The sequence below is a fragment of the Cupressus sempervirens genome, chromosome 7, assembly GCF_028749045.1.
Source record: "Cupressus sempervirens isolate cs-2001-9-10 chromosome 7, ASM2874904v1, whole genome shotgun sequence".
Classification (NCBI taxonomy): Eukaryota; Viridiplantae; Streptophyta; class Pinopsida; order Cupressales; family Cupressaceae; genus Cupressus; species Cupressus sempervirens.
The window spans coordinates 130,447,643-130,473,727 of record NC_143124.1 but is presented as its reverse complement, the minus strand read 5'-3'; the positions used below and the strand labels follow the sequence as shown (position 1 = coordinate 130,473,727).

Sequence of the window (26,085 nt, the reverse complement as noted above, 5' to 3'; positions counted from 1 at the left end):
ATGCAGACCCTAGAGATGCATCAGCAATAGATGAAAAGGAGTTTTGATAAGAAAACTAGGGTTAGAACCTTCAGAGAAGCAGATTTAGTTCTAAAGTGGGGTGCAGATAGGGAAAAACTAGGAAGACATTCCAAATTTGATGCACTATGGAGTGGCCCCTATCTGATTGCCAGTTGCAAATAGGCTAACGCATTCCAACTAAGTAGGCCAAATGGTGAAATTTTTCCCATTCCAGTCAATGGGATCTATTTGAAGCCCTATTTTTGAAAATTTTTGGATCCATGTACATGAGTAGTTTAGTTTCTTTTCTGTTGTTTCCCGCTTTTCAATAAGTGCACGTGCACATAGTTCTCTCTTTGAGTTGCCAACATTCAAAGTTTTGACATTTTTGAGGCTGCAGAAGCAGAGCTAGGGTTTTCAATGTTTTGATCTCCTCACAGACGGGTTAGGATTTTGCAATTCTCAGATTCATACTTTTTTGACTCCATGGCCCAATGGATCGTTACAACCACTGTTCATGCATCGAGCAGGCTCATGCCCCCTGTGAGTCACCAAAAATGTTGTATTTTGATCTTCCCACCAAAATTCATAATTCATATTCGCCCTTCCCGCCTTTGAAATGTCCATAGTCTGATACCCGTGGAAATATTAAAATACCAAGCTTCAAACCTTATAACATATTTTTTGCGGCCCGCAAGTTCTCTGTCGTCAGATCCAAGGAGGATCTACGGTTGGCACTATCTTTCCATCGGAAGCTATGTGAGATTTATGTTCAGGACATGGCACCCAGATGACACGTGTTCGGTGGGTCCAATGGGCCGGCCAACATGTTTTCGCAGGTCGAAAAAGTGCCACGGCACCGTGGACGCTATGTTGCTATTGCGTGTTGGCCAAAAAATCTTCATAGCGACATAGTGCCCAACAGAAAAGGTTTCATGGTGGGCAGGTTGCATCACCGAGAAGTTTTATGGCGAGCGGTTAGTTCACAAGCTAGAGATGACAAATGCCGGTGAGGCGCTATGTCGCCATCAAAAAACTCACAAGTTTTTCGATAGTGACATAGCGCCTAACAGAAAGTCATTGCAGAAAAGAACTTCAGCCAAATGAGTTGGGTCCCATTTCATACTCCATTTTCCCAGTTGGAAGGGTCCTCAATCCACACTAACAAATCAGAACATGCCACATCTGCAAGAAAAGGCTACTCAATGGATCAAGGCGGTACAGGTCACTAGGATGATGCTACACGGACCAGTGTGGGATCACCACGTGTGTTATGGGACCAAGGTTCTAATGTGATCAGTTGGATCAAGGCAAGTCTTTCGTGGTCATAGGATCAGAGCAGATCGACGGTCAACACTGTGTCACTTTTTAGAAGTTGCACGACGAATATGATGGCGACATAACACCGTCCTGCCATGTGTCTAGTGAGCCTATGTGCTCCGTCAGATGTCAGAGAGGACCCGTCGGATAGTGGTACGTGGCCAGTTCCTATTCATTGATGCACTGCGGGGAATGTTCTATCTTGTTCTCTGTCAAATCGATTCTGATCAGAGACAGGTGTCATCTCGCTATGGTGAAGTTGCGCGACCATTACCATAGTGACATGGTGCCCTTTCGCCACATGTTAGTGGGGCTAGGTCTCACAAAGGCACAGTCGATGAGGTTATGCCAAGTGTGTTGTCAACATTTTGCTGGCCCAGAAGTTGAAAAGCAAGCATGGAACATGATGAGTCTTCATGATCGTCAGATCAGGGCAGATCAACGGAAGGCGCTATCTCGCTATGGTAAAGTTGTGCGATCTTTACCATAGCAACATAGTGTCTTGCTAACACGTGTCTCATTGGCTGACCAGGGCTAACAATTAATGACTGGCAGTCGATGCAATCATCGCAGTCAACATGGCAGTTAGTTTTAATATTGTGGCTAGGTGGTGGAAAGTTGGCGCAGTTAGGTTGGTGACCACCACGGTTAGAGATATCAACAGTGACATAACGTCCAGTCCAATGTAAGGAATGGTCAATGCGTGGGACCTTGAGGAGATGGTAAAATAAAGAGAGATGATTGGCCCGTTTTTCCTAGTTGGCACAAAAGGAGCTATTTGACTTTCTTTGACCTCACAGATTGATGAGCTAGAAGTAATGAATCAGGTTTTTGCCGTGAGATTTCGATCCTATGATCAATGCCACTGACTCAGAAGTGAATGCAAGGCGCAAGGACATTCTACCACCATAACAGATCTATCTACTATGTCAGGGGATGTTTTCTGGCATCGTTCTATCCTCTCCAGGCTCTTTCTTAGAGGAATATCAATTTTTTTGGTACTCAAACCACCAAATCTTTGATTGGATTTTCAAGGTGAGAAGTTAATGCCAGTAGTTGAGAAGTAAATGTAATGAAAAAAATCCTTAGTTATGCCTGAACTATAAAGGCAATTTTGTGATCTTTTCTTAGGGGACTCTTTTTTTCATTTCTCTGCTACTGCTCACAGGTCTGCAATGTAAAATTCCCTTTGCCTCTGAGCTGTATAACATTTTGTATCATCTCCTTTAGCCATCAATGTGTATGTGCATCCGTCTTGCCTCTCATTGGTGTATTGTTGAGATCTGTGGCTTGCATACTGTATCTATTTTTGGCCTATTGGATAATATATAAGTGAAATCCTTTTCCTTGTGTTATTCAGTTTGGTTTCCTAATCTGTATGTGGTTATTGATTGACATAAGTTTGGGTGTTTATGTCCTTTGAATGTTATCCTAGTTTTTGTAGTGCATATATGAGTAGAAATGAGTTTGAACGCTCTATTTTGGTACATCACCTCCTTAGATTAGAACTAGGTAGATTTTCTTTCATGTCCTCTTTCTCCCTTTTTCTCTCCAAGAGTAGTTAGGTGCACCCTGATAGTAAGAGGAAGTCAGCCTTCTCCAGAGACTCAACCTCGCAGTTCAAGTCCCACAGCTTGGAGCTTGTTTCCATGTTTCACTACGTCGTCCTCGCACATAGGCGTTCGACAAGGGTGCAAACCTAAGTGACAATAGTCACTAATGCCAAAGGGGAGATTTTTGACATTGAGGTCAAAGTTTATTTATTAGAGACCCAAACTTCGTCAACTAGTTCAAGTAGCTACCTAGCTTATCTTCCAGTTTGTAGTGTTATCCAAGTATTCTAGTTACTACCAAGTAATATAGTTGTTACTGAGTTCTACAATTTCTACCAAGTTCCAGAATCTCAATATAGTTCATGATGAGCAATATTTACCAAGTTGATCAATGGCAGTGCTAACTAATCTTCACAATATTAATTGAGTTGCACAATGTCAACTATGGTCTCCAGTATCTACCGACCTTGCATTATTAGTGATGTAAATCTAGTTTTGTCCGAGCCAAGGAGTGTCAACCAAGTGATTCAGTTTATATAGAGCTTGTAGTGTTAGTTTTGACTAAGCCATGCAGTGTCAACCAAGTGATTCAGTTTATATGTCAAGTTTTGCAGTGTTCACCAAGTCACATGTGTTAACTGAGTTTAGGCTACTTGGAAGTGATTAGTACGAACCTAGATTTTATGTCTACCAAGTGCATGATGATGCTAAGTGTTGACTATGGTTGTCAAGTACCAAAACATCACCAAGTTTATTTTCTAAACCTGAGTGTCAACAGTTGGGCCGACTTTGTGATCTTGATAGAAACCTAGGTTGTAGATGACTTTGATGAATTGTGATTATAATTGGTATATATGTAAAGAATTGTATCATATCCAAATAATTAAGTATGAAGCAAATATAAAGAGAAGAAGTGTGAATTAAGAAGGCTACAAGAAGTATAAGGGGTAGCAAAGATTTATCTATCATACATAGCAAGGTGATTTGTACATTTCAAAGGAATCTCAACCAGAAAATTAAAGATCAACCACTAGTTCATCCTAATATGTGTATCAGTTAAATCCTTTAATAAGGTAGACTTAATAGGCTATGTCAAATCTTTTTAGCAAGTGCATACTTCATTGTATGTTTTGTAAATCCTTTCATAAGGTGGACCCAACAGTCCTTATTGCTCCTAATAGGGAAGATCATAAGAAGTGATCAATTGTAAGCCCTAATAGGCCAAATTTATACTGTAGTACTAAAATTTGTCAGTATCATCCCCATCCTAGTTTTACCTTCTATTTGGAAGGTTTCTGGGTCACCATATCTTGTGTTAAGTTGTTATGAATATTTATTTGCTTCCATTCTTTCATGCATGCAATTAGATAAGAATATTTATGAAGGATTAATTGGTGGAATGAGATTAAAGTTTTATTGGGTCTTGATTCACCTCTCCCCTCTTAGTAACCTTTCCCACCTCATATTTCCAACAACTAGATGCCAAGAAGCTAGGTAGTGGAAAGGAGATGAAAACCTAGGTAAGGCAAGAGAAGATGGGGCAAGAAGATATAATATTGCTTGGGGGGTTAGAATTTTTTAGGAAGTATTTTTACGGTAAGGGTATACAAAAGGAGAATAAAGAAGATGAAAATAAAAGGAAAGAAGAAGAAGAAAAGAAGAGGAAAAATGAAGAGAGTAGGAAAAGAAAAGAAGAATAAAGGAAGAAGATCAGAATGAATATTTATTTGCTTCCATTCTTTCATGCATGCAATTAGATTAGAATATTTATGAAGGATTAATTGGTGGAATGAGATTAAAGTTTTATTGGATCTTGATTCACCTCTCCCCTCTTAGTAACCTTTCCCACCTCATATTTCCAACAACTAGATGCCAAGAAACTAGGTAGTGGAAAGGAGATGAAAACCTAGGTAAGGCAAGAGAAGATGGGGCAAGAAGATATAATATTGCTTGGGGGGTTAGAATTTTTTAGGAAGTATTTTTAAGGTAAGGGTTTACAAAAGGAGAATAAAGAAGATGAAAATAAAAGGAAAGAAGAAGAAGAAAAGAAGAGGAAAAATGAAGAGAGAAGGAAAAGAAAAGAAGAATAAAGGAAGAAGATCAGAATGAATATTTATTTGCTTCCATTCTTTCATGCATGCAATTAGATTAGAATATTTATGAAGGATTAATTGGTGGAATGAGATTAAAGTTTTATTGGGTCTTGATTCACCTCTCCCCTCTTAGTAACCTTTCCCACCTCATATTTCCAACAACTAGATGCCAAGAAACTAGGTAGTGGAAAGGAGATGAAAACCAAGGTAAGGCAAGAGAAGATGGGGCAAGAAGATATAATATTGCTTGGGGGGTTAGAATTTTTTAGGAAGTATTTTTAAGGTAAGGGTTTACAAAAGGAGAATAAAGAAGATGAAAATAAAAGGAAAGAAGAAGAAGAAAAGAAGAGGAAAAATGAAGAGAGAAGGAAAAGAAAAGAAGAATAAAGGAAGAAGATAAAGGAAGAATTAATGAGCTTGTGGGTAAAGTTAACGAATATGGAAGAGAAAATTCATGCCTTGGGAGGGATGATTGTAGCTCAAGATGAAGAGATAAACCATGAACCTATTGTCAAAATTGTGAATGAAGATAAAAAAATTTGTTTACTTGTTGTGGAACCTACACAAGAAAATACTAGTATTAATAATATGGTTCTGGTTGACCAAAAGGATGGTGTGATTTGTGACGAATCTCATGATGAGATTTATATTGAAAAATAAGAAATCAAGGTTGTTGATGAAGAAAGAGTAGAGAGTGATCAAATGCATGTTGAAAATAAAGACAAATGCGAATATGTCCCAAGAAGACTTGAGAGAAAAGATGCAAGATTTATGACTGACTTTGATACTAATCCCATTGATTTTATCCCTGAATTTTTTGTTATGTTCTTCTCAACATAGGTGATAGAGAAATCAGATTGTAACTTAGGGCATAAATATTTTTATGGCAAGGTCATATTCCTAAGCAAGAGGATTGGGAGACCAAACATGAAGATGAAGATAAGGTATTTGTTTTACCCCTTTCCAAGGGACTTGGAAAGTTCCCTTGGAAAGCTCTGAAACTCAGGAGTATGCTGGAAGAACACCTAGAAAAATAAAAATAAAGAATACATATCTCCTTTTTGTTTATTCTGAAATGTCAAATTAATGTTTTTCAATATATTTTATGTCTATTTGAGCAACATGTAAGGCTAAGTTAAGCCTTGGAATCAATTTGTAAAATGTTGTCAATGTTGTCCATTTAAGTTCATAAGGTCAAGTTTGATTAAAGTAAGTAAATACCATAGAATATGATAGGAATAATTTATTTATGCTTTATTTGTCATATTTTTATAGTTTTAGGAGTCTTGGAGGTCATTTATGAAAAAACCAAAAGTTTTCACATATGTAAGTAAATATGGTCATTAAATGTGACAATATGAAAAAGATGATGTAAGAGAGAAGGTGAAAGGTCATAAGAGGTATCCAATAGTTAGAGGAATTTAAGAGACATTAAAATATCATTTAATTTTCATGATTTACAGATTGGAATGGGTGGAAAGCTTTTTGAGGAGAATATAAATGAAAGGAGATTTTGTTTTTCAAGTTTTATATTAATATTTTGTGCAAATTTATAGAAATCAAACTATTTTTTCTATTGGTACAAATGTATATGAAAATATACAGACCTAAAATGTATATTTTCATAAATTTATTTTATTTATCTTTATTTTCATTTTCTTTTGATCAAATTACATTAAGTGTTGCAAAAGTTATGCTCATTTTGGTGAATGCATTTTTGAATCTGTCCTCGAGTTGATAGTTTTGGAAAAAATTTAATAAATTTTATTCTATTGAATGGATTTGGTTATAAATCTACAAAAAAATCTGTATTTTATCTTTATTTAATATCATGAAAGTATTTTTATTCATTACTTCATTGTTGAAAGATATGATCATCTCTTCTCAAATGGAAAATATTGTCCCAATTTGTTGATTTGAGTAAAAGTTTGCAAAAGTGTGTAATATTTTCTTGATAAGTTATGAAGTTGTGATTATGGGATTTGTGTGTCCTTGTACACTTGCATCATATTTATAGGAATCAAAAAAATTGGGTTCAATAGTACCAATATTACAATGAACACAAGTATTGAACATATCCTTCTAGGTACAAAATATTTAAATATATACAACTACTAAACACATCTTGGAAAAAGGTATGGAAAGTTCAAAAAATGTACTCAATATATGTGCATGCTTGTCAAGAGTTTGTATTTTCTTGTGTTCTAACCGTATATCATCCTGCTGAATGATGAAAAAGATATGTTCTACAATCTCATTTCCTCATGTTTGCATAGGACCGTCAATAGGTGGTTTAACATTTTCATGAATCCCTTGATGGAGAATATTGGCTTGACATGGAGTCCATCAAAAGTCTTGACCCTAGATAGAGTTGTGAATGTCAATCCCTAACTTTCCCAATGTTGATTTTTTCTTTCTATAAGGTCAATACTTGAGATTTGTAGATGGTTAATGCTCATGCCATCATGATTGGTATTCATCTCATGTTTCCCAAGAATAAATGTATAATTTCATGCCACTTTGGGATCTTCTTCATTCCAGGTTACTCCTATATAGTTAGTTATCTATAAAAGTGGAAATAGGAATATGGATATATCCCACCAAAGTCGCATACAAATCTTTGAATAAAAATGTTTTCAAAGAAATGTACATCTCATGGAATGTGTCATATAAGATAACTTTATTGAGTAAGAACATGGACATCATACATGAGGGGGAGAAGAAAAGAGGCTTAAATCAAGAGCAGGAATGCAACCCATAGTATTAATACCCAACACACTACTCATAATGGATGAAAGGAGATGTATATGAGGTTGGTATATTAAATTTTTTTTGAGAAGGGATATAAATATCATAGATGATGTAGAGAATAAGCTTGGCTTAAATCAAGAGTAATAATTCAACCTAGGGTACAAATACAAATAATTCTACTCATAGTGGAGTAGAAATAATGTGTATGAGATTAAAGATTAGAAGAAATGTGAATGAGGTCAAATACCTTATATACATGTCATGCAATCAGAGAATTGATTCAATGGCAATGGATATGAAGTAAAAGATATGCATGTTGATCTATTTCATTATAAAATGACACATTTGTAAATGTATACAAGAATTGTTCATCAAAGTAGAAGGAATTGAATACTACATAACATATTAAAATACTAATGTCATCTAAATTATAAATATTTAGAATTTATACAATCGACAAGGTTATGAATATTATTCCAAAGACATAAGTAAAACTGAAGGTAATATTTAAAAAGCATCCCATGTTCCTACATCAATCATGCAAGGAGCATTAAACCACACTTTTGTTATTACAATAGTTTTGAAGAAACATTTTTCAATAGTTCAACAAATATAATTATCTAATATTATTTTGAGGATAAATGGATTTACTTGGATAAGAGATTTGCTTGGTGGCCTCAAAATTGAATAGCTAATATTACATCAGGATTTACAATATCAAGATCCACATTGACGACATGTTGTATGCCATAAGCTAGTGTACATGGTGGAAAATCAACCAGTGTTCAAATAGGTTATTTGCTAGTGTATTCTATTTATCAAGTAAATTCACAGTGTATCTATGGATGGGAGCCACACAACCAAGTATATTTATGCTCAGATTTTTTGTATCACAAGCCACCTAAAATGTATGTCATTCCGTGATTTTATTAGATTAAAGATTTGTGAGGGAATGAATTTGATGATAAGGCCTTAGAAACTTTAAAAAAATATAGTGGAAGGTGAAAACCCAAATTATTTTCCATAATTTTCCCTTCCTACAAGGTAATTATCCCTTTGGAATGTGCTTGTAGACATGAAGGGCCTATTTGGTAGTGGGAATACAAGTGGAATAGGCATATGTAAATTCTTAAAATTTTGAATTCTTCATTTGGATGCACCAACTCAGAATTGGAATACAAAATAAAATAGGAATACGTATTCCAATTTTGGCCCAAAAATGAGGTCCTGCAATTCCACCTAAATAGGTGGAATTGGAATACATATTCCTATTCTAGTTTTATTTATTTTAGAAAACATAAATTTTTGGGTTTGTGAATTCCCCATCAATTTTTTGCTGAACCAAATAGAGAATAGGAATATGTACCTCCATTTTCTATTCTAGAGTAGCTATTCCTATTCTCCTATTCCTGTTCCTATAGCCAAATAGACTTGAAGAATGGAAAAGTCCAATTCATAAATACCATGCTTTATTGATTGAAAGAATAGGATGTCATCATATAGTATGAAATGAGATGATTTCTAGTTCTATGCCCAATTTGGCTACTAGGATAAGAATCATGAGGACTATTAAGAAACATCAAACATGATAAGAAAGGTTTGAGTTTTAGAAGATCCACCAGGTTGGCTGGAGTGCATAATCGCAACCTTTAAAATATTAAAATTTTGAGTGAATCTCAGCAGGAAGGTAATATTGAAAATGATATGAAGAATAGGGATACCTTTTGAAAATTAATTCACATGGTATCAATTTTGAGATTGGGAACACCTCCATTGAGTTGCCTCTTATATTGTGTTATAAGATTTCCACAAAGCCCCAGCTTTTGAAGAGAAACAATGTGAGATTTGTAGCTAGACCATGAAGCAGGTAGATGCTATGAATGCAAAAGTGAGAAACATGATATCAGTGGCCTCTTTCTCATTCCTAATATTGGTAAATGACAATTCGTCGATTGGGGTACTAGATAGAAAAACATCATAATCTTGTAAATACTTAAAATTATATATTATCAAGCTTATAATAAAGCAAGGAGTGACATTTCCTACCATTGGTGTGACATTCATCCTTACAATCTAATAAAGTTTGTATCTCGGTTTAGTTCTTTATGCCTTACAAGGCATGCTATAATGAGCGCATGTAATTGTCAATGTTGGCATGTGAACATGTTATAGGAAAGTGGAGGCATGTTATAGATTTCCAACCATTCTTTGAGAAGTTTCAATTATTTTTCAATTAAAAACATCATAGATGTTACAAGAGAAACTTACCAATGATATATGCCTAAGTCACAATCCAGATTTATAGGCATAATAAAAGAGACCTTTGGGAATACCACAAACCTACAAATTTTCCACCCCTCTTCATAAGAATTCCACCAACTAGCGTTTCCCAATAGTCTCCAATAGTTGACCAAACAATGGTCTAAATGAATGGGAAAATTTTGTTAATATCCCATGAAAATAAAAGCCAAATAACCACATGTGCAAATCTACATTTACTATGTGGTACAAGCCATCATACTCTTATCAAAAGGCTGCATCTTTTTGTGAAACACATCAATTTCAAGCTAAAAAAAGCAAAAACTCATAGCATAGTATTCTACAAGAAATTACTAAAAGACTCTGGAAATGATTTACCTCGAAAAAATAGCATTATGAACCACAACCCAATACACAAATAAGCATGGAAGTGATGATATCACCAAAATGTCCACATGTTTAAATGAAAGCATAAGCCACAAGGGAACCTAAAAATGAGTATATTTGTCTAACAGTAGCAGGGTTATGTTTTAAGAAAATAATAAAAAAAAATTGAAAATTTTCAAAATGTTATGAATCACCAAATCCTGCAAAAAACAGAGTAGTAGAGGTTTCATGCCAAGATATCTTATCAAGTTAAAGGGCAGAAGAAAGGTGGTCATCAATCTTAAACACAAATTCAAATTGATTTCAAGCTCTTCAAGATATTTTGATCAAAGAAATAGAGCCATGTCAAAAAGCCACAATATATAAACCAGTATAAGAAAAAAAAGATAAAGAAAAGATACATTATTTCAATATGAGGAAAGGAGCATATACAACAGCAGCGTTACATGGTAAAATTTTATTCTCAAGAGCCCATAGTCGATTCAACGGTGCATTGAATAGCCAACACAATGTTATCTACTCAACTAAGGTTCAATTAATAAGTTCATAGTACAGAAATATAGAAGAAATGAGCCCCATGATGGCAAAGTGAAGAAAATGCAAGGATATAAGTTCAACTCATTCACATGAAGTATATAATGTTTTCCACATATTTAGAAGCATGAGACTCTCATTTATATAGTCAAAGCACCAGAGACCCTTATTGGGTTAAAATCATAGGGTCACAACATTATAAATAGCTAGAGGGTGTACTAAATAAGACTCAAAACCCAAATGAAAATTAGACTACCCATAATTTGATGTAAGAGAGAACTTCATCTTTAGTGAATTTGTAGAAGAATAGAAAAAAAAAAATAATGGAAATGAAAATTTAAAAATAAGTAAGGCATAATTATATTCAAGAAAAAATTCGCTTAGTAAGTTGAGTACATTTCAAATTTGTACATAGAATTTAGAAGATTACATTACATAGAAAATACGTAATGGATTTGTCAATCAAAACCCAGATTTCTACAATGAAGCCTCCATTATGGAGGTTGAAATATCAAAACCCTCGTTAAAGTTTATCCCATTCCCTCCAAAAGATTAGATGCAAAGGTTTTAATGTTAAATCTATCTAAAAAAAATAGTATTACACAAGCTTATAGGGAAAACTTTGAGTTTTAAGGAAAAAAGCCATCAGAGAGAAATCTCAAATGAGTGTATTCAGGCATACCTGCAAAAAATTATCAGAGGAGCAACATTAATTTCCCATCAGAGGCCCATTAGTAGGGAACAAGAATCACCGGTGACTATATAAAAGCTCCGCGAGATTACAAAAATATCTGATAATTTCTTCCATGGCAGGGATGGGTGCTGATTCCTCCACATGCGCCAATCTAGAAAGGCAGTTTATTTTGCTTCTCAACCATATCATTTCAATGGAGATCTGAGATCATGTGAAAATATGTAATGCAAATGGTTGATTAGGGCTTTACTGTTGGCTGATGCAACGCATTCCCTTGTCCATAGGTGGTTAATTATGTGGTGTTTCATGTGGTTAATTATGTGGTGTTTCAAGTGGTTAATTATGTGGTTTTCAATATTGTCTTACCAAGCAATGCAGGTTGTAAATCTTGCTTGATGAGCAAAGACTCTATTTGCAATTTCCATAGCCCAAAGTTTTGCCCAGAAAACTTTTCAATCTTCCACATGTGCCAATCTGGCAAGGCAGGTTATTTTGCTTCTCGACCATATCATTTCAATGGAGATCTGAGATAATATGAAAATATGTAATGCAAATGGTTGATTAGGGCTTTACAAAGCCCTCATATCACTCATGGGTTAAGTGGATTTTTTTACACACAAATTTTTGTGGGAATAATCTCTTTGAGAAAAGCAAATAGGATTATTTGAAGGGAATGTACAATCTTAGTTTAGGTATTTTTAGAACTAATATTAATTAATTAATAAAAAATATTACTTAAACACTTTTCTTAAATAATATTCAATTATATTATAATATTATAATTGATTAAATAATATTATTTTTTTAGTAAAATATAAGAGTTACACTTTTAATTATTTTTCAATTATTAATTGTAAAAATATGTTAACTAAAGATTATGTATTTTTTCTTAAAGGTGAAGTTATTTGCATAAATGTTTTTAGTTTATCTTTTCTATGAATTCTATTACAAGAACTATCTTTACTGAAAAGAAGGGATACAAACATTGGCTATATATTTATAGATGACATTTTAAATGTTATTTTTGTGTTCATGTTTTGTTTTTAACAGATACAAAATTTAGTATTCCATTTTCAAGTGTATCTATATACTACTAGAACTATTCTGGATGCTCCATCCTCAGAAAGCATGAGCAATAGAATGATCTCTAAAGATGTCTCTTCAAACTAAACAATGATCTTTAGAATGAACAATAGTAAGATGTTCCTTTTCTGCTTGTAAGGCTGAGTAATAATGAGTCATAAAATTGAAAAAATTTCTAGTACGTTATAGGTTTTGAAGAAACTCAAGTTCAAACATTCTAACATCAACATGGTTTCATTGTTTCATCGTCATATTTATGCGAAGGAGTTTTGTCAAAAAAAATTCAAGAGAACTCATGAGCCCTGCCTTTTGTCATATAAGTTGCTGATAAAAAAAGTTAGGTTGAGCATCTTAAATATTAAATTCCTTTACTATAATTAAGTATAGTTATAAATAAATAAATAGATAAATAATTAAAAAAAAATTCAATGTGTAATTTGAATATGTATGTGTGTGTGTGTGTGTGTGTGTGTGTGTGTGTGTGTGTGTGTGTGTGTGTGTGTGCGTGTGCTAGATAAAACATGTTAAAGTAGTGTCAATTTCACTATTTCATAATTGAAGTATGATAGAGTAAGTTAGTATTTTTAGTTTTATTGGTATTAAAATTATTTATTGTATCTATTTTTTTTAATGCAAGATTGAGTTATTTGATATAAAAGAAAAGTTAGGAACTTGAAGATTAGAGTAATTTTAAATAGACTCAGTCCTATAAATCATGTTCAGTCATAAAAAATGTAATCTATGAGTTATGTGGTAGCAAATGCTAATACATGTAAATTTTACAACTAATGGTTTGGGCAAGGTGATGTGACTATAAATGTTGTCATGATACTAATAGTAAAAAAGTGATGGGAAGATTCTGGATGGTATACAGAAGGGACTATGTATGGTGGGCAAGTTGGAGAAATTTTTCGGCTTCATAGCTGGCTCCCAAAACATGTTTGGCCAAAATTTTCTGACTTGAACTATTCTAGTAATGGAGTGTCAATGGCAAGGATGTGACAATTTTTAGAGTGACATTCATGAGGTAATAGCCTTATCAACTAGATTAATGATAAATATAATTTAAATTGTAAATATTTATTATTTTTATTACTAAATAATTTTATTCAAAGATTCAATATTTATCTAATAGAGGTTCTCACTATTTACTAAATACTAATATATTAAATGTAATTATAATAAAATAATGTTATATTTTATAAATATGGTTATTACATGACATTAATTTGATTAATAGTGATTCTATGTTGAGATTATAAAATACTTAATTATAATTAATATTATTTGTATATAGAGATAGATTTGGAATTTTCTTTTGAGTGTGTGGAAGCTTTTTTGTCTTCAAGAGTTTATATATAGATTTTGAGCGTAGATTGGGGTGATTTTGAGTTCATTTCTAGTTCAAGATCGATTGAGAGGACATACAAGGAAGTTAACTAATAATGATGTATTGTTAGGGCAAATACTCCATTAATGAGCAATAAAAGTTATACATAGTTAAAGAATATTTTAGTATGATTTAAAATTCATCGACCATTCATTTAGTCATTTGTTTGGGTGACTAAATATTAGATACCATTTGTTTATTCATTTATTTGATCATTTATTTAGCCACTTATATTAGTCCATCCTTTTGATTTTAGCCAATGACCAAATTAATCATTTATTTAGTCACTTATAAGTTAAAAAATATTACTAGAATTTGATCACCTTTAGTCATGTGACTAAAATTTTTAGTCATGTAGTCATTTATTTTCCAAAATTCTACTAGTGAAGGGATTCATGAAGATGTGAAACCACCTATTGATGGTCCTATGCAAAGATGTGGAACTTCGACTGTAGAACATATCTCTTTGAAGTCATTCAACAGGATGATATAAGGTTAGAACACAAGTGACTACAAAATCTTGAGAAGCATATTGTTCAAAACCATCACAAGGCTTCCAGAATGATAGATTAGTTTTTTCCATTCAATATATTGACTACATTTGTTGAACTTTGCATACTCTTTTCCAAGGTGTGTTCACCAATTGTATATATTTAAACATTTTGTGCCTAGCAAGATATGTTCAATACTTGTGTGCATTTTAATATTGACACTATTGAACCCAATTGTTTTCCTTCCTAAGAATATTAGGGTATAGATGATTGCATATCTATATTGGAAATAACCTAATATATGTGAAATTGATATGTGATGCCTATCTTATTAATATAAATTGAATATAAAATATTTTTCTTTAACCTCAAATTATCTATAATATTTTATATTGAGACTATCTTAATAAGTTAAATTTAATTAGTTGTTATCAAATTTAGTATACTAAATTTGTACAATTTTCAATGGCACAAAATGGAAGTGCAAAATACACAATCAATACCTCTAAAATAATAACTAGTAATGCTATGATTTATTTAATCAACATCTTGCAAGGAGGTAGAATGAATGACTACTAACGATATACTTTATTTTATTAGCAACACTTGCAATGAAAGTGAATACCATTAAATAGTCACAATTTAACTCAAAATATTGTCTCAAAAAGAATAAACTATCCACCAAAACAATCTACAAACTCAAAAACATAAGTGAACTACACCCAATTTTTCAAAATCAACATAACCCTTGCACCACTTGGTTCATGTGCTGGCATGAATGGTGAGCATCTGAATAATCAATAAGTTTGGTTAATTTAAAAAGGGTTTTTAGGTTTAAAATTATAGTAATGATCCCTACAAAATTTAATGGCTTAATCTGAGCTTTTTTAGCAAAATGTACACAACCATATTGATAAAACCCCTCTCATATGAACATTTTGAAGTTAGTCATTTTTTCTTGACTTTTCCACTCTAGGTCAAGAGTAGTCTTAGCCACACAAAGATAATCACCACCTAAGATGCAACTTTCATAATTTTTTCAATTAAATAGACCTTTGGGAAGCTCAATCATATAGAGATATTAGTTTAAAAACATATGCATCAGAAATATAAACTAAGGGGAGGACCCCATGTGGTTGCTAAAATTATTTTGGCTAGAAGCTGCTACTCCATTTTTTCAGCAAAAAATTGTGAAGTTGGTGGTTTTGTGTAAGCAAAATTTGTGCTTATTTTTAAGCATCCTCTTTTAAATCAAAATTTTAAATAAATATCTATTGCAAATTAGATTTGGAAGAAAAAATTTAGGCAAGAGGAAAAACATTTATGAAGATATCTATGGTTTTTCAAATTTAAATAGTTGCACTTTTTTCAAAAAAATTCAAAGAATTACATGGGAACATGATGGATGCTTAAATTTAAATAGAAATTTATCATAATAAGTTGCATGGGAACATGGGATAAACACCACATAGAGAAAATGATCTATCAGAGTTAGACCCATGCATTAATTGAGATGCACATGGTGGGGTAGCACACAATTCATTTTCATTGCGCTGATTTAGGTAGATGTTGCTACAATCACTTTTTCATTTCATAAGTTCTAGGAATCTTAGGTCATGATACATGATAATAAATTGATGGGGGTTAAAGCACAAACTTGTGTCACCCTTTTGTGAAGGAAAAGGCTAACAAAAGTATAACTATTCACCTTAAATGATATAAGATTGGTATTATTATTTAGAATTTGAAAATGAGGTAAACTAATGAAATGTGTAGAAATTGATCAAATTTAGCATTATAATTTTTAACAATTATTTGGATTAAGAATTGATATATTTCCATAATTTTTATAGATAAGGTTTTAGTTGATGAATGTTGAAAATTAGGGGTCTAGTTCCCACCACAAAACTATATGGAAATAAATTTATTTCTCTTTGATCTTAGACTATGTTATAGATAGCATATATATCTAGAACATTAAAAAACAAAAATTGTCTTTAGACTTAAATTGTCACTGTTATAATAAATCAAAGTTCAACTCACCTAAAATTGATAGTTTTTATCTCCCACCACATTTTTCAAAACAAATCTATTCTAACCAGAATAAAAATTATATATTCTAGAAGAGGACTCTCTCCTCTAGAATGTCATATGGGTTTTAAATTTTTATGATATGGTTTACTATTTTTTTCTTTCTCAAAATTGACATCTTTTCGAGTGTTAAAATACATGCTTGTAGAATTTTTTAATTATAACATATGATATCTAATTAAAACACGATAAACTGTATATGAGAACATTCTTGACTTTGGTCTCTATAAAATGGTGTTTATAAGTTATTAAAAATATATCATAAAAAAATAGTAAGAGTTATTGAAATGTCAGTTTTCAGAAATAATTATATTTCTTTAGTAACTGGATACAAACTAGTATAAAGCATGAAGTTAATAAACATTTTCAATTGGAAAAGTGTGATACAATGTATAACTTAGCTAGAATAAATTTTTCTATATCATATCTTTGAAAAAAATTAATTTTTAGATAGAAATACTGAAATTCAGTTGTTTTGATTAGTCAGCCTAAAAGGTGACACAACTTTGTACTTTTACCCATGGATATGCCACTAACAAATAATATCAAAATTACAATGGGCCAAAGTCGACAATTACATTCATACATAGCACAGAAAAGTTTCTTCTGCTACTTGGCATGAAAGGAAATGGTGAACTGCAAATGCCAAGTCATGGTAACATCAAGTAGTTAGACCTTCGAAAAATGTAACTTTGGTTCCCCGCAACCATGAAGTGCCTATGAATTCCCCAACATTTTTGTCGAAATATTGGAATAGATATTTGAATAAAGAAAAACTGAAGACAATGGAAAAATAGTGGTAGTCAATCAATTTAAAAACTAAAAATTTCAATTTAATAAAAAAAATTATATTACATGATTCCCAGAGAACAATAAAATGTTGGGAATGCTATGTAACTAATGTCTGCCTCTGTCACCTAATGTTGGGATTCACCCCCACTCTCAGTCACCTAGCCTATTCTACATTTCCAACAAGACATAGATATTATTTGTTTTATTGTTGAGTGTAAGGAAAATTATTTAGTTGATCTTGAAAAGGAAAAAAAGAAAAATTTACGACATAGGCCAACTCCTAGATATATTTATTTCAATTGTAAATTATTTGGTGTAGGAGCACCTAAGTAGAAAGGAATACTAGGAGGTTACAAGAGGATAGAATTTGTATTATGAATTTTATAGTGTTGTCAATGTATTAGGAGTCTATTTGAATCATAAGTAAGGCTATGTGAAGCCATTTGTATGACATTGTTAATATTGTCTTGTTAAGGTCCTAATTTGGTCAAGAAGGTTAGAATATGAAAGAATGACTAATAAATGGTAAAATGGATGTAAAATAGCTATTAAAATTTATTTTAGGGTAATTGAATGTCCAAGCAAATATTTATTAAGTTTGGAGTTAAATTTTCAAATTTGTCACATTGACATAAAAAAAAATTGTGATGCAAAATTGCACGAAATGCATAAAACATTGTAAAGGTGCAATTATGTTGTAAAGGGTAGGGTTATTGGTTCAAAGGGTGGTTGGAAAGTTATAAAGTAACCCAACTAGTATAAAATCATTGTATGTGTGTTCCAAACAATGAATGGAAAGAGGAAGATCATTTTGAATCAATCAACGTCTTCAAAATGTGTTGTTTTGATTGGTGTTAACTATATTTATGTTGAGTCTAGGTTGTGTATGGACCACTATAGCCTAGAAATATCATACAAAGTGTTTATTGTTTAAATTAAGATGAATAAGCTTCATTTTAGTTTTTTTTTTGAATGATTATGTGGACAAATGAATAAGTTATGAGTATTTTGGTGAAAGTGGTTGTTTGTAGATTTGAGAATCCCATCGTATTGAAGGGTTTGGTATGGAAGCATTTGGACAAGTTTGAGAAACAAAATGGATTCATTGGAAAGATATGTGAATCCACTTTTATTCCCTTTTGGTTTGAGTCAATTGTATGCAAATTTGGGAAAGCTGTGGACAGTTTAGCAAAAAGAAGTTTTTGTATACCTCTAATGGATTTGCAGACAATGATTTGTTCTCTCATAATGATTTATACATTGAAATAATTAATGGATTAGATATTATGAAACTATATTTGTATATGGTTACAACTTGATAAATTCATTTTGTATAATTTGAAATTGTCTTGGGAAAGATATTGGATGCCCTAGGCAATGTGACAAGTTTTGTTTCTCATTTATGATAGTAAAACTAGGCCTTGGTGTAGAGGCTATAACTTGAAAATGATTTATTTAGATTGGGCTCAATTGAATGGATATGATTTAGATTTATTCTTAATTTCAATCAATATTAACTAATTTTAATTGACCCTGTGTAGACTACAATGGAAACATAATATGACGAAACAAGCTCTCTTATTTTGCATACACAGTACCAAGTAGTGTGGAAGTTTACTATTCATATTCCATTTCTAGATAATTGCATCACTAGTTGTCCATTGTGAAGTATTTCCTATTTGTCACAAGTTATGGTTTTGTACAATTAATTCTATGTAAATTGTCTTCTCACAAAGATGAGCCATTATAATAGAAAGTTGTATGACTCCCATCTCATAAAGGGTCCATAATATTTGTCGAAAAGCCTAAGGTAGTTGAGGATTGAATTGAAAATCTAAGTTAACCACTCAACTAGTGGCCTCTTACATATTCTATTTTTCTTAGACAAAGGACCAACGTTCCAAAATTTATTTAGGACTTTATACCCAATGCTATTTATACCTAGACAAGATCTTACTAATAAAAATCCTTCCATACTTTCACAAAGTTATAGTTGGATTTTTGTCTTGCTTCATTTCTTGGGATATATATTTTCCCTGCTATTGACCTGCTCTATTTTCTCCATCTCAAGCCCTATATTTTCCTTGCTATTGGTCTACTCTATTTTCTCAAACTTAAGACCTATTATACTTGGTTACAATATATCTCTACTTTTCTTCATCTAACTTTAGGCAAGAAATTCAACGCATTGTATCTCTTGTGAAGAAAAACTACTAGAAAAAAATATAAGAAGCATCCAAATAGATAAGAAAAATAAAATCTGAAAAAAAAGTCTACAATCAAAATCATGAAAGTATAATATAAGTTAATAAAGTAATTCAATTTTCAATAAAATAAGTAATTGTGTGCTTAATAAAGCATTAAAAACATCCATCTCTCACTATAAAACATTATATATATATATATATATATATATATATATATATATATATATATATATATATATATATATATATATATATATATATATATATATATATATATATATATATATATATATATTGTTCAATCTATCAAAAAATTATTTTAAAACAAACTCCAATTAATCTACCCTAACTACCCTTCTCGCTAATTCCAATTGAGGCTTACCCTGTACATTATTAGCCTGAAGCCAGACCGATCAGCACATTAGACAGAGTAAACTATTCGAAAAGTGCTAATAATTTCTTAAAAGCCTTCACGACTCTTTTTCTGCTTCCCTCAACTAACACCTCCTTCTCTATCCTGATTCCTTCGGGTGTGACGACCACTATATCTCCACCGTTTTGAGATGCAAGTATATTTGTGACACTTTCCTCTCCTCCCCATTCAGCTCCTTTCCCTCCCTATAGCAGAAATAATTAGTCTCGCATACATAGCCCAGAGGCTTGGCCTTCCTGACCGTAAGATTAGGAAACTCCGAAGAGTTCAGAATGAGCTCCACCACATAGCTAATGCTACCTTGTATAAATATTTCTCTCGGCCTTCCCTGCAAATAGTAATTTTTGCAAGTAATTAACACGAACATTTATATAAATTTAGAAAACTCTGAATTTGTGAAAGTTTTCATTACCTTGATATTTATAGATTGAATACAAGACTTGAGAGCTGATATGGTGTCACATACGAACTCCACTACTTCCAATCCTTCCACTTTCTCCAAACTTTGTATAACGGACTCCTTCTAGCGGGTCTGTCGAAGACATAGATGCTTCAATTAATTGCAGTGTTGCAGGCCTTCTATTTTCTTCACTTTGGGGCATTCTATCAGTCTAAAGTATTCCAGCGAAGCCAAATCAGCAAAGCTTGACAGCTCTTCAAACTGCGGACAATATTGTATTAGCAGCTTCTCAAGGCGTATGAGACCACTAAGACAGCTGATGTTCTTCAGCACTTCGCAATGGTATATTGACAGCGTTTGCAGGGTCACTGGCAGTTTCTCTATCTCGATTAAATGGTGATTTTTAGGAAACTTGTCTTTTTGAACGATGCTATTGTCCCCGACCTCCAAATTTTGGAGGTTGGGCCAATAGTCACTGGAAATTGATAGCACGGAGACTGGTTTGCAATCTTCTTCCTCAGCACCAAATTCCATTGTACCTTCATAACTTACAATTTCAATCTTTTTCAACGAGAGAAAGCAAACAAGAGCAGTCTGCAAGCCTTTCATCACCCGGCTCTCAATTTTGAACGACCATTAGTTGACCAGTTGACCAATGTTACTTGGTGAGCTTCTCAACTTAATGCAACCTGTTAGATCTAATTTTGTCAATGATGCCTGATTCTTAATTTGATTAGGCAAATCTTCTAATTCTTCACAACTGCTGAATCCCAAGTACTTGAGCTTTCTGATGCCTTCAAATACATCTAAGTTTAGTTTAAGCTTGGCACAACCTTGTAAATATAGATGCTCCAGGTGTATCAGCCTCTTGAATGAATCTGGCAAAGTTCTCAACTGCATGCACAGTCCCAGATTTATGTGCTTCAACCTGTATAAATTGTCAAAACCCTCAGGCAATGAGGATAACATTTCACAAACTGATAAATCCAGATATCCCAGGTGTATCAGCTGCCCAAAAGAGTCTGGCAACATGCTCAACTGGCTGCACCAAATTAGACTTATGCGCTTCAATCTATTTAAATTACCAAAACCAATAGGTAGCGAGCACAAACCATTAGTAGTTGAGGAGAATGGAATCTCTAGATCTTCCAAGTGTGTCAACTGCTTGAAAGAATCTGGTAAAGTGCTCAACTTCTCGCAAAATGTTAGACTTAAATACTTCAATCTTACTAAATTCCCAAAGCCATTAGGCAGTGAGGAGAGCGTTTCACATCTGGATAATCGCAGATGTTTCATCTTTATCAGTTGCTGGAAAGAATCTGGCCAAGTGCTCAACTGTGGGCAAGACAGCATTAAATACTTCAAATCTTTTAAATTGCCAAAGCCAGCTAGCAGTGAAGATAACTTTGGACAGTATAAATATAAATACTTCAGCGAATGCAGGCCACATAACTCTTCTGGCAAACTGCTACCGCTAAAACAAAGGGAAAGCATTTTAAGATTTTGAAGATGTCCTATTGAGGTTGGAAGCCGTTGCAATTTGAAAGAGAAACGTACGATAAGCTTTCTCAATTGCAGAGGAGGCTGCACGCAAACATCATTATACTCAATTCAGTTCATTATTCTACTGAATTCAATTGAGAAAAATATAAACTATCAAAAAGCTGTTACATAAAAACCACGGATTCAAACTACTTACATCCACATTGACCTGCCACAACTCCTCCAAGTCATTAGCATCATCAAGCTCTAAAACACTTAAATGTCTTAATGGAAGCCAAGATGGAAGATTTCTTAATGAACGGGTATGCCAGTGAAACCAAACAAGAATACCAGTGGAAGATAGCTGATGAGCGTACTCTTTGAAGGCCACAAACGTAGCTGGAGGTTGTATCCCTCTAATTTGTATTTCTTTCTTAATGAAAAATACCAGAATACAAGCTATTTCAGTCAACTCTGCCGCAAGCAGAGGCAGACAAAACAACAAACTATTATTTTTATGATTTCACTAAGAAATAATTAAAGGGGAGCCAGTAATACATTTACCTGGAAATGCAGTATATTATTAATCTGCTCTGGATGCCAAAGCCAATATGATGAGTGCTCACTTGCCATCTCTCTTCCCATGTCCCTCAGATGATCGTGCATCCGTATCTTCTTCTCATTGAAGGTGTTATGTTTCTCGGAACCCAGAAGGTGTTATGTTTCTCGGAACCCAGCTCCACAAGACACTTATTTACAAGTGTTTGTAAACCGTGCAGGCCACTCCAACCCGATCCATCCCACAGTGCTATAGCTGTGCTTTTGCATTCGCCGATGAGAAAACAAGCCGCATCCAAGAACATCTCTCTATCTTCTTTATCCAGAGCATCATAGCTAACCTGTAGCCTTTTTGTGATGTCGCTAGGCAATATTCTTGAGATTTTATGTAATTGGGATTCCCAGTAAGCAATGGAATCCTCACCATGTAGCTGTCCCCCTAATACCTTCAGAGATAAAGGCAAACCATCGCAAACCTTGACGAATTTGTCAACCAGAGTGTCAAATCTGGTGGGTGGAGAAGACTTCTGGAAAGCATGCCTGTAGAATAAATTCTTCGCTACTGAGCTCTCAAGTCTTTGCACTTCGTAAATGTTTGAGATACCCATCGATTTAAGAACATCCCTTTTCCGGGACGTCACAATTACCATACTTTGGGATCCGAGGTTGTGTTTATTTGGCAAAAGAGCATACAACTGATCGATGTGATCCAGGTCATCCAAAACAATGAGGGCCCGAACAGAGCTCAAACGATTTGTGAGTACCACTTTGCCTTCGTCGACACCGTCTAATGACAAATTTTCAACGCCAAGGTCTGTAAGAAGCTTTTTTTGCTTCTCAGGCAGAGCATTTCTGGATGCCGCATCCCGCACGTCGGGAACAAAACCGCATTTCTGAAATGAGCGAAAATTTCTGTTGAAGATCTCTTTGGCCAAAGTGGATTTCCCAATGCCACCCATGCCCACGATCCCCGTGAGTTTTTCGCTGTCTTCTTCACTTGTGACTGATTCGACGAAGCCTTGTACTAGTTCATCCAAACCAAGTGGATATTCGGCTACATGTATGGGATCTATTTTCATTAATCCCAATGCTCTATTCACAATGTTCTTCAAAACTTCGGCCTCGTCCCTAAACATTATGGGCGAAAAATAAAAATCAAAACAAAATACACAACACAAATTAAGTAGAACCTATATATTGTAGAATCTGAAAACAGGTAAAGAATAGAGAGTATAATACAGCACACAAAAAAACAATTATTTCCACGCACTAATTAAAATTACATTACAATCATTTAAAACGAATATATTGCGTGTTCTCCAACGCTACAAACTCCTTCTACGCAGATATTCACTCTATCATAAACAATGCAAACTGATACAATTTTTTCAGTTCCTCTTGCATGAGCAGATAAATATTAAAGAATATATAGACTACGAAAAATTATCAGTTCCTTATGCATCACTTTTCTCAACATATATGGAATACAGAACTTGACTATCGAGGAGAAAGAGAAACAATACATACTTATTATTGTTAACCTGTAAGCCGGAAAGGGATGAAATTTTGTGTAGTGCCGCTTTCCACTGATCGAGCCTTTCCTTGGTGTATCTACCTTTCTTTGCATGTTGTGAGAACGCATCGGCATATATTCCTTTTCCTTGATCAATATATCTGAGATCAGAGGGATCAACATGATAGAAAATGGGAACGATTGTAGCAGGGGCTCTGATTTTGAGCATGTAAGCAAGCTCATCCAGACACCATGAGGACTGGGCATAGTTGGGAGAGAAAATGGCAATGTGAAGAGAGGCACTGTTCATTGCTGCTTGTATTTCTCTCTGTATCACATCGCTGGGCCGAATTGCACCTCCATCAAGGAAAGCGCGGAATCCCTTGCTATCAAGGGTTTCCTCAATTTTTTTGGCGAATGTGTATTTCGTATCGCTTCTGCGATGGTTAATGAAAATCTGCCAGAGCTCCGTGGACGCAGAGTCGGAGAATGGTGGGAACTGGTCAAATATGTTTTGGCGATCAGCCTCATGTAGCATTTTCCGGCTGCGTTCAATAGCTCGCATAAACCTGCGGAATGGAATGAGGCAGATCTGTACCGAGATGTTTAGAATGGACAGACACCATTCCTGCAACAATTTAGGGATCTCCATTAAAAAGTTCCCATTTTGCCTGGGCTTTGAAGAAGGTTCAGGCTGCTGAAAAGCGTCTTCCAGTTCAGGCTGCTCAATAGTGTCTTCGAGCTCAGGCTGCTCAGAATTGGAAGCCATTTCAAAGGATCCAAATTATCCTTAATACAGAGAAGAGACAGAACCATGGTCGCAAATAGAGGGAAAGAACGCTATGCGAGAAGAAAATAAAGATTTGGAGAAGAAGAAGAGCCAAAACATAGAAAACGGCCAGTCCAAAACCGCGTGAGTTCGTACAACTTTTTACAAAGAAGCGTCTCCGTTGAAGACGGCTACCTACGGATGCGGCCATGTTTGCGTAGATTGCACCATACAAAAGGTAGCATAACTATAATTGCAACAAACGTACATATATAAATAGTCTAAATTAATAGATGGTAACATGGATGACAATGGATGACCATGCAAGCGCTCTGGGGCACCGGCTATCTAATTGATTATTTTTAATGTATCATGCACATTTTAGGCATCATGGCATACGTAGGCATTATGGCTGTAACATATCTTTTTTATTTTTATTTTTTAAATTTGCAAGTCAAAAATCATACTCATAATCTTCTAAATAAATCATAACCAAATCTTAGAAATATTTTGTAGTCTAAGAGTCTTGCAGAATTACTATTATAATTGCTTGATACTTGGACAACATGACATGTTGGATGTAATCTTATGATTCTATTATGAGAAATTGGTGTTTTGTGGATCTGAATATCTGTGTTATTGTTATATTATGATATGTGGTTAATTGTTGATGGCTAGGATTTGGGGATTCTCCTACCTTTTACAGCATCAGTTTTATTTCTAAATGTTATTTAAAAATTAAAATGTTGTAAAGATAGACAAAGTTGAAGAGAGATTTAAAACATAAAATATAATAGTAATTTAATGACTATATTTAAATATCAATGCATTTAACAAAGATAGATCTAAAATTTATATATAATACATCTTCACCAATCCATAAAATAACAAATATAAAATTAATTTAAAAATAATATTATTTATTTTGAATTTTTCTAAACTAATATACAAATTTTCTTTATGTTATTATTACTTATTGCAATTGCTCTCATATATTTCTATTTTATCTTTTCAATGAATTATAAGTATATCAAATATGATTTAAAAGTTTCAATTGTTGATTGCTAATAAGTAAGCCAAAATACATAATAATAAACAAGCATTCACTTAATTGAGAATTAAAGTCAATTGAAAATGTCTCAAGTAAATAGAAAAGCGTGGTTTGGAGACACGTGGTGGATGGAAATGAAACAACACTACTAAGTACAAAATATCTATCTATTCTTCAAATGTACCTTCTTTGTTGATCTCGTCAAGGATAATAATGAGAGTGACAATAAAACTC

General features: G+C 33.5%; 1 pseudogene; it reads right to left on the bottom strand.

Annotated features, from left to right (window-relative positions):
* Window positions 1-20,080: 20,080 nt before the first annotated feature.
* On the bottom strand, window positions 20,081-24,800 carry LOC149545841 (uncharacterized; annotated as a pseudogene).
* Window positions 24,801-26,085: the final 1,285 nt, after the last annotated feature.